The sequence below is a fragment of the Pituophis catenifer genome, unplaced genomic scaffold (assembly GCF_029215685.1).
Source record: "Pituophis catenifer annectens isolate HBS135680 unplaced genomic scaffold, rPitCat1.0.hap2 SCAF_3, whole genome shotgun sequence".
NCBI lineage: Eukaryota > Metazoa > Chordata > Lepidosauria > Squamata > Colubridae > Pituophis > Pituophis catenifer.
The window spans coordinates 38,024,044-38,032,702 of record NW_027256883.1 but is presented as its reverse complement, the minus strand read 5'-3'; the positions used below and the strand labels follow the sequence as shown (position 1 = coordinate 38,032,702).

Here is an 8,659-nt window from a genome sequence, read left to right as displayed (position 1 = left end):
GTTGATGAATGCAAATCCAATCATGGCTATTGCCCTGTGGGATGCATATTTACTGAGAAATAAAATCTTAATGCATTTCTTGGATTTTACATCCAAACAATCATGGACATAATTAAGCTAGAAAGTTAATAATTTGAAAGAATGACAGAAAAATATAGCAGGAAAAAAGCCAGGATATCAAAGACTAGTCTAGTGATGTCTGAATAAACATCTAGACCTACAATCTATACAAGAACAAATGTATTCCATTTTAGATAACCTAAAGTCATACAATATTCATTAGCCATTTGACAATATAGCATTTGCTTTTCATTACATGGCTAGTAGGACAAGGAATATAAAACAAATCCTGTAAAATGAAAAATGTACAGTAATATAATCTTGATTACATGTGTAGATATTGTTGGTAGTCAATTCAAAATGTACTTTGTATACTGCATTTCACTTTGCTGACCAATATATTACTTGAATAAAAATTCCATATAAGATCTATGTATCCACTTTTTTCATGAAAAAAATCTTGTTTTTCTAATTTCCAGAACAGTATCATTTTTTTCTACTACGACTTCTTCATCTACCACTACTGTGTCTTTTTAAAGGGGGCAATTTTGGCTTAAGATATAGTTTGGTATTTCAGGCACCTAGAAGACTATTCTCCTAAGAAGCCATATATCTAGGATAAAACCAGAAAATAATGGAATAATTTGAAATATTAAATACAATTAACTCCACATGTATTTACTAATTTCCCATTTATCACATTAATTTCAGATTCTGCTAAATCCTTGTTCAGTCGTTTTACAATCTAGTCCCCATTTCAATGTTTGTGACCCTCTCCCCACTCCTTCTTTCATTGTTGCCTTTTGTGTTGTTTCTATCCTTGTGTGGAGCAATTGCCCAGCCTCTCCAATGCAAAGTGTTAATCCGGTTTTCTCCCTTCCTCGTTCTCTGCCAAACGGAGCACTTTTTCCGCTCTATCAGTTCTTCTTGTTTTCAGTATCTCTCTTTTTCAGTTCTTTTAAAATGAAAACACAGCTCTTTTGTCTGCAATAAAAGGGTACAACAAGGTATTTTGGTTTAAATGTATGTTCATTACATATATTTCTTATGAATGGTTTTCCCCACCCCGCTTCGGATTTCCTTCCTCTCCCTTCCTACCCCTCGACTCTTTGGGTGTGGATGTGGGGGCGCACAGTGCATCTTCCTCAGGCTTGTTTGCAATCCACACAACTGATGCATGGACACGAGCCACCAAAGTACAGGCGGTCATAATAATAGTTAGATGCTTAGCAAAATGCGCCTTATCTAAACATTGCATTTTCCTTCAATTCAGTTCCTAAAGTAACAAAAATGCTCCAACTTTAAGCTATCTTTTCCCACCATGGATTTTTTTTTGCTTTGCTTTGCTATGAACCCAGCTTTAAACGGCACTGATTTGAGCCGAGATTTGTGTCACAGCAACGAACTCTTCTGCATGGCACGTAGGCAGGGGTTGCTTTAACAGATTATTGCCATCACCCCAAAGAAATATGAAGAATCATGCAAGAACAACAGAGCAAGGGGTGGAAAGAAAAAAATAAATCTGAAACTGCTTTATGCCAATTAGGATTTTCTGTTTATTATTTCTGTTGTGCTTTAATTCACACACACACACCCAAGTTTGTAAATTCCGCGTAGTATCACACTGTGCCACTACTATAAATTTAGCAGTTCGCTGTTTTCCCGAGAAGCTCCTTCTCAAATGAAACTCCGTTTGACAGTAAACTTAGTTTCGCTTTATTAAAGTAATGGCAACAAAAGTGACTTACTTATTCCTAACGCCTTTTTGTTTCCCACCGAAATCATCAGCGAATCCAAAATAAGGTCTTAATTTTTATTTTTATTTTTTTGTTTCCTCTCAAAGCGTGAATGGCAACTTCAGAAGTAATGACAAAGAATAAATTCTAGAATAAAAAGCCTCCTTCGAGCCGGAATCGAACCAGCGACCTAAGGATTTCAGTATGAGTAACTCTACAGTCCTCCGCTCTACCAGCTGAGCTATCGAAGGGATACAGTACGGCGTTTTTTGCTACTGAGTGTAAAGAGCGTGAGTAGAGTTTGCTTGAAAGAGACGGTGAGATCGCAAGATGGCGCTGAAGATCGCGTGCTTCGAAAATGCTCCGGCTTCTTTGGTGGAAATCAGTGGCTTAGTGTTTCTACAACTCCAAAATGGGAGAGCGTGTCAGGAGATAGCTAGGAAAGCGCGGAGAGCCCCGGACTGTGGGATTGATAAGAGAAAGGGACAAAAAAAGCGAGCGTATTTTTAATACATATTTTTAAAGGAGATGATAAATCCGTTAGAATCGAAGAGCTTATATGAGCTCAAAGCGAAATGGCTGGCTTGCACGTCCCATGTTTCTTATCTGTTCCAGGGTCTTTTCAAAACAATTAACAGCTAAAGTCTCTAAACATAAAACAAAATTATATCTAATTTATTTTATGCGATTGCAATGGAAAACAATCTGATTTGAGCTATGCCGTTTGTACATGTAAAATAAATTCAGGAGTCGACTCCTGGAAAGAGGAAAATCTAGACCCAGCGCACTGTGTTACTAATGATGTGTTAAGTTTGTTCTGAACTAGATTCGAGCGTTGCCTTACCAGATTTGAAAAAAAAAACAATTTCATGGATTTTGTTTAATATATATATACATTAACACTAAAGGGCTCCCGTCATTTGCAAAATAAATCTTCCGAGCCAGGCAGGAGTCGAACCTACAATCTTCTGATCCGTAGTCAGACGCGTTATCCATTGCGCCACTGGCCCTCCGTGAGAAATTGTTTCTTGTAAAAATCTAAAATAATAAAAAGGTATTGGTTCAGTGAGCTTTTAGATTCGATTTGAGTTTCTTCCATATAACAAGTTACATTGATTGCTGTAAAAATTGTATCATAAATGCTTCTGTGCTTTATTCATTTTCTGCAAATGTGGTTACAACGATGTGGGAATAGTTAATATAAAGTCTACTCTATTTTGGCAGCTTATATATCTCTTTCAAAACAACCTTTTCGTTCCTTCGATAGCTCAGCTGGTAGAGCGGAGGACTGTAGATGAATTAACACTGGTTATCCTTAGGTCGCTGGTTCGATTCCGGCTCGAAGGAGATTCTTTTTTTTCTTTCCTATGCACAATGTTAATGGTGGCATATACCTATTGAAAAATACGTTTTAAATTTTATACATTTTAATGGATGAAGACAATAAGAAATAATTTCATGTGAAATAAATCATCACATCTGCCACCCAACTGGGTTAATAAAGAACTGTCAGATACACAGTTAGAGAAACAAGGAAAATAAAAGGGATGCCTTTTCTAAACATTTAATCAGAAACTCTCTAACATATTGCAGTATGTTAATACTTTACCTGTTTAATCAAAAATATATTGCAGCCTTCATTCCCCACTGTTGCTTTAATCATAAATGTAAAAAAAATGTCTAAAGTGTAAAAAAAGTAATAAAAATGGAATGAAACATACATGGGTGGGGGGAAATTAGTCTGTAGGTTGAGTTTGTTACTTTAATTGCTATGGTGAGCATTGGAGTAGAACTAGGATCATAGGTCCAAGAGAAATACAGGGATATTCATATACTGCAGATACTTACGTGCATCACTCTTCAGTTACACACACACCTCTTCAGAGTAACAGAGTTAGCAGGAAACCTTATCGTTTTTCTTCAGTTTATAGTCCCTCTTAACAAAAGTTTAACATTTGTCTTAGAATAAAAGGTGCTATTACCCTCTCACACACACATTACTGTAATGGGGGCCAGAGAGATAGTGTTTATCTGATAACAATCAGATACATTAAAAACATTCTTGTACAGATAGTCCGCACTTACCAACTGCAACTGGGACCAGCAACTCCATGGATAACCAGCATAGTTGTAGAGTGAAATACCACATGACTAAGCCCCACTTATGTCAGTTTGTTCATTCTAGCTGCTGTCATTAAGCAAATCACCCATGATGGTTAAGTGCAATGTCACATAACTGTGATTCGCAACCTCTTGCCAGCTTCCACATTGAGTTCGCTTGTCAGAAGCTGGCAGTGAAGATCACAAAAAATGATGACGTGACCAGGATGCTGCAACTGTCATAAATAAGCATTAGTTGCCAAGCACCTGAATCACAATCATGACTACGGGGACATTGCAACAGCCACAATTTAAAAGATCAGTTCTAAGTCTCGTTTTTCAGCACTGTGGTAGCTTTGAGTGGTCATTGAACAAGTGTCGATAAACAAGGATTACCTGAATTTAACTTAACCAGATTGCTTTGTAAAGGTTTGTGGCCAGTGCTTTTATCAAGCAATTCATGCCTCTTTCATGGAATTTTAGGAGAAATGTAGGTTTACATATGGCTCTGATTTGGTGCCCAATATCCCCCATATTTCTAGCACTTGTCTTTTTTATATATTGGGGGGGAAATAGCTAAAGACAAAAATGTATATGGAGATTCATGCAGGACATGGTTGTCTCAAAGGTACTTTTTTTCAAGAGGCAACTGGACTTTCTGTCCAGTCATCTTGAACATCTGGTACTTCCCTTTCAATGGGACAGTTCGGTGACAGTTGTTGTTGTACAATATTAAGGAAAATAATGCTAATGTGAGGGATGAAGGCAATTGTACAATACTTGGAGCAATCCCTGAAGTGCCTTTCTGGCAATGGAATGAACACTTGTCATTTCCAATCCTGTGTTAGTTTCCCTTATTTTCTGTCAGAAGCCTATGATGGTTATGGGTGGCATAGGCCTCAGCCATTTTGCAGGGATAGTATCCACACCTTAGGCCTTGTGGTTTGGCAGTTGGTTCACTGCCCACCTTCCTGAAGGATGGTTGATTTTATTTCTTCTCATCATTCTGAGGAGGCTGGACCTCTTTGTTGCTGACATGCAGCTCTTCTCTATATTCTCACTAAAGTATGCCAGTATAAATTGCTCATTCTCAGTAGCTGGTCTCTACTGTGCCTTGTTTAAGGTGTATTGATTGGTGGATTCCATGTTAGTAGGGAAAAAACATCTAGTATCCACTTTCTCTAAGGTGGGCTGATGCTATGCCTGGGCTAAGGCTGTGCGAAGAGGCAACCTTTCCCAGATGGTTAGTCTCACATCTGATGCAAATACAGAGGTGCAGCATTTGCATAATTATGTCATTACACACATGCCATCATTCATTCCCCCCTCCTGCCTTTGTTCCTCACAGTCACCCATGTGTTCTATGACTAAATTTCTCAAAGGTTATTACAAAAATGTAATGTAATATACAGGCATGAAAAATATTTTACAAGCATAAAAACAGCCAAGATTATGTCAGAAGATGGATCATCTAGTTCACTGTTATGCCTCTAGCAATGACACAACACATAAATCTGGACAGCTTATCAGAACGGTATAACAGGGCCTGCCAAATCTCCCATGCCATTCATTCTCACATCTGATCAAGTGATATTGCCTGTAGCGATTAGTTATCATGGCTAATACTGCTGTGCATTTGTTCAATGTATAATGTGATCATAGCCTCCATTTGATTGGCTACACTGGTTCACTGACATTCCTAGTGCTCAATGAACAAACATAGCCAAATAGTCACAGTCCAGCTTCCTTAACTATTCAGGAACCTGACAATTTGATTTTAATAAAACCACACAAAGTCTGAAAATCTTAAAACAGAAATGTTAAGACAGGTTAGAGGCAAAGGACCTCTATGGTCCTATTGATAATCATATTGTTTGTTGCAGAATTTGGCAAATGCATTAACTGAATGTGATTATATTGTTTAAAATAGTAAAATAATTTCTTTAATCTATATTAACCAAAAACACTGGTACTATGTGGTCATCAAAATTAGATACAATTAAATGCAACATAGTCATTAAAATCCCATTATTTTTGCTCACCCTCCTAGGTCTAGGTCATGCTTCACATCCCTTCCATTAAACCAATATTTCTCAACCTGAGCAACTTCAAGGTGTGTGGACTTCAACTCCCAGAATTCCCCAGATGGAAATTGTGGGAATTCTGGGAGTTGAGGTCCACACATTTTAAAGTTGTTCAGGGTTTGTTTGTTTGGGGTTTTTTTGTTTTTGTTTTTTAGAAAAAACGCCATATTAAACAATATCTTCTTCTTGGACCAAGGGTTTCTGCCTTATCTTGGCAGAGTCTGTCCTCTGGAAAATCCGCCCCCCCAGGGAATTGGGTCATCTGTATCCTATCAGCTTTTTGTAAGGCTCCTAGGTTTCCTTAGGAGTTTGGACAACCTCAGCTATGAATGGGATTTTGGGATTGGAATGTATCATTTATCTTAGGCATCATAGACTATTGTTTTTAAATGTTGAATTTTTGATCTTACGCCACCCAGAGTCACCCAGAGTCATTTCTATGAGATTGGCAGCCATATACATTATATACATAAATTTAGAGTAAATAAGTAGACAAATAAAATTATTTTTATCTTAATTTCTGAATATTAGCATTTTAATATTAGCATTTTCTTTAAATTCACCATTTTACTACTATTCTGTATTTAGCCAGAAGTAAGTCTAGAAGGGCTGACTTTCAACTCTGTGTAAGTTTTGTGTTGGCACTTTGTTTCTGCATATTCAAAATAATGCATCATATCAGTTATCATTTTTGTCATATAATAAAAATGCTAAGTACTAAGTAAATAGAAAACTTTTGCAGAATATAGTTTGCTAGAGTAAAACGTGGTAGATATTTGGCCTAAAGTTATGATGCAAACTGCTCTTACAATTCTATGATGAACTATTAGCAAATAACAGCACAGATGGCTTTGCCCTAAGATTAGGCCTCACATGCCAGACGTGATCAGGAAAACTGTCATTTTAAAAATAACTTTCAAACAAGTGCCAAGTGTTGAGTGATGCATATGTCTAATAAACAGCTAGAAACATAGCGATGCCCAGGGCTGGAACTTAGTCCTGGAAGTGAAATATGGCCATGGAATTATCACCTAGATTCAGCCAACAATGGCGGCATGCCATCACCATTTTTCTAAGTAACCAGGGATAAGCCTCCAGTTTTGGGGTTTATGAGTGCATGGAGAGAGAGAGAGAGACAAAGAGAGAGACAGAAGTCAAACCATGTATGTATGTATGTATGTACCAAAAATACCATCAAAGCTTATGTACATAGAATATTCTAAAAAGTATTGGATGAGATTGATGTTTGTTAGTTTCAGCTTTCTACCCTGTTCATATCAAAACTCTCCAGATGAATTTGCAAACAGTAATAATAACAACAAGAATGAATGTGTAGATAAAAATGCCAAATTTAATCTAAACATCTGGCTGACTGTGAAACTAACCACAATAATAATAACTGGTGTGGTAATTGCTGCAGTCCAACAGCATCCAGTTGAAAACAAGCTCTTTCCATGAGCAGAAAGGAAACTGCTCAACAGCAGAGGAACAAAATATCAGCTCCTAATTGACAAGATGATTTTGGAAAAAAAGAAGGAAGACCAACTTGATCATAGCTTGGATTAATTAAAGGAAGGCACTTGATTCCCTGCCATATACTGTCTCTGTCCTCTCACAATGCCTGAAGGCTGTAGGGATCTAGATGAGGGATAACTTAGATTACATCCTGACAAGACTTAGTGACTTTGGGTGCATGGAGCCTCAGGATCCGAATGTTTGTCATTTTTAGTTTTGGATGGGGTTGCAATACCCTGTTCAGACCCAGTTCATAACCTAGAGGTTCTCTTGGACTCACATTGTCCTGCTCAAAGAGCAGGTGGCTTTTCCACAGTTCCTGTTTGTGTACCTGGAACATGACTTAATGGGCTCAGTTACTCAAGCCCTGGTCACCTCTCGACTGGACTATTGCAATGCAATCTACAGTACATGGGGCTACGCTTGAAGTCCATTTGGATGCTTCAGCTAGTGCAAAGGGCAGGAACAAGAGCAGCCTTTGGGGCCCTAGAATGGCCCAAATTATACCTCTGCTCTGCAAACTTCACTGGCTACCAGTGTCCTTCCAAGTGCAGTTCAAGATGTTGGTTATGACCCTTAAAGCCCTTGATGGCATCAGTCCAGGCTACCTGATGAACCATCTTCTCCTACCAGGACAAACCTTTCCTGCTCATACTGGCAGAGAGGGCCTACTTCAGATCCTGTAGGTCAAAGAACTCTGACTATCAGGATACAGAAGAAGACTCTTTTCTGCGATAGCACCCACTGTTTTGTTGGGGGGAAAAAAGACATATTTACTCAACTCCATTTTTATACATGTCTGAAACAGAATCAGTAGAGAGTTTTTAACTTTATCTCAGAAACTCTATTTTTTTCACTGCAATGCTCTAAAAATAATGAGGGTTGTCAAGCTGGACTTTTCTTCATTATTTACCGGTTTCCTTCTGTACAAAGGTAGCACTCAAATTGCAATAATTTATTCAGCGACCATTTGAAGTTATAACGGCATTGAAAAATGTGACTTGCAACCAGTCCTTGCAAATGTAACTGTTGCAGCATGCCCAAAATTCAGGTGCTTGGCAACTGGCATGTATTCACAACAGTTGAAGCATTCCAGGGTCATGTGGTTGCCATTTATGACGTTCCCAGCTGGCTTCCAGCAAGTAAAATCAGTGGGGAAAATTC

At 38.0% G+C, this 8,659-nt stretch overlaps 3 non-coding genes across 3 annotated transcripts; 1 reads left to right on the top strand and 2 right to left on the bottom strand.

Moving 5' to 3' along the window:
- Nucleotides 1-1,958: 1,958 nt before the first annotated feature.
- On the bottom strand, nt 1,959-2,047 carry TRNAY-GUA (transfer RNA tyrosine (anticodon GUA)). The gene is given in 2 exon segments: nt 1,959-1,994; nt 2,011-2,047. It is a non-coding gene; the product is annotated as a tRNA-Tyr (tRNA).
- Nucleotides 2,048-2,733: 686 nt separating this feature from the next.
- Nucleotides 2,734-2,806, bottom strand: TRNAR-ACG (transfer RNA arginine (anticodon ACG)). The gene has a single exon. It is a non-coding gene; the product is annotated as a tRNA-Arg (tRNA).
- Nucleotides 2,807-3,053: 247 nt separating this feature from the next.
- TRNAY-GUA (transfer RNA tyrosine (anticodon GUA)) lies at nt 3,054-3,143 on the top strand. Its single transcript is given in 2 exon segments — nt 3,054-3,090; nt 3,108-3,143. It is a non-coding gene; the product is annotated as a tRNA-Tyr (tRNA).
- Nucleotides 3,144-8,659: the final 5,516 nt, after the last annotated feature.